Source organism: Nuphar pumila, chromosome 12, assembly GCF_984573655.1.
Source record: "Nuphar pumila chromosome 12, dmNupPumi1.hap1.1, whole genome shotgun sequence".
Taxonomy (NCBI): domain Eukaryota; kingdom Viridiplantae; phylum Streptophyta; class Magnoliopsida; order Nymphaeales; family Nymphaeaceae; genus Nuphar; species Nuphar pumila.
Genome location: NC_143260.1, coordinates 8,573,010 through 8,574,628, shown reverse-complemented (window position 1 = coordinate 8,574,628; position 1,619 = coordinate 8,573,010).

The following is a 1,619-nucleotide window of genomic DNA, read 5'->3' as shown; positions in this document are numbered from 1 at the left end:
GCGGGGAATGAGAACCAGTTACAACAGATCACCAAGAAAGGGATGTGGCGAGTGGCAGGGTGCACCCTTGTGACCAACCCATGGAAACCAATGAAACTGGAAATCAAGACCTCAATTCCGTTATGGGTCTGGCTATTGGAGGTGTCAGCGGAGTTGTGGTCGATCGACATCTTCGAGGGGGTGGCAAAAGCCCTGGGAGGGGAACTTGTTGAAGTCGACTACTACACAAGGACGAAAGAGAGAGTCCAATATGCTCGCATGAAGATGAAAGTCTCACCATGGGTCCCCAACCCAACTAGGAAGGAGACCAAATGTCTTTTATACCCCCATGTTTTCAGTTTTCACCCAGCCTGCACCAACAAGATTTGAAACAGGAGTTGGATCCAAAATCGGAACCGATCCTGTCAAATGATATGAAACATAAAAGAAGACAGCGCGCTTGGGGGGAAGGCAAACTTAGGGGGCTTGCAAGGCTTTGTCCCGTATATTAAATATATATATATATATATATATATATATATATATATATATATATATATATATATATATATGGGGCCCCCACAAGGGGTTTTGAAGGAGCTATGTAATACGGATAGGGATGCTAGCTCAAATCTACCATAATTGGGATTTGAATGGAGGTTGGGGGTGACCAATACATAGAATTAGGGATGGCAGTGGACCGAGGGAAAGCGGGGCCCCGCCCTGCCTCGCCCCGTTTGGACCGGAGATGAAGGGTATGAAACGGGGTTGAAGGCGGGGACGAAGGTTAAAATCCATCCCCGTTCGGGGATGGAGGAGGGGATGGACGTACACTTTTGCCCACCCCTCCCCATCCCCGCCACTTTTCCCCGCAATAACCCCACCCCGCCCTGCCTCATCCCCTTTTGAACCGAGGATGGAGGACATGAAACGGGGATGAAGGCGGGGGTGGAGGTTAAAATCCATCCCCATGCGGGGATGGAGGTTCTAATCTTGAGGCGGGGCAGGGGTGGAGACCTTGTCCCCAGCCCCGCCCCACTGCCATCCCTACATAGAATGACCACCCCCTTGATTGGCACCTGCTGAATGACGGGTGATTTTTGTATACTTCAATTGACTATAGTGAAATGAACCGATAGGGGTCTGCCTAAACCCAGCTTGCCTTAAAAAAAAAATCATGCAGAAGAAGCTCAAAAGGGTTTGGCCTAGTGGGATTGGGGTTAGGCTGCTAGGCAGGCGGTCTAGGTTCAAATTACATGGGTATCATTCTTTGCCTAAAATCTGAAGCGTGGCCATTCCCTTGGAGCAAGGGGTAAGCCCAAAGAGTTTTACATTAAGGAAGGTGATAGTAGGTACAGCAGGCACAACCAAGGAGACTAGGTCTCTGATCCAGAGGGCGGTTTCTCCGTGTAAATATAAAAAAAAAAAAGCATTCGCAAGAAATAGAACTAACACTCAACCAATATATATATATAAAAAAAAAAAAGAATAATAGAATTGAATTCACGTCCAAATTTTGAATGATCTGCCAAAAGAAGAAAAAGCTTTGAATTCACACATAGGGATGTCAATTTTACTCGATATCGGACCAAACCCGGCTTTATTTAGTTGGATTTGGAAGGCCAAAACCAAAACTGATT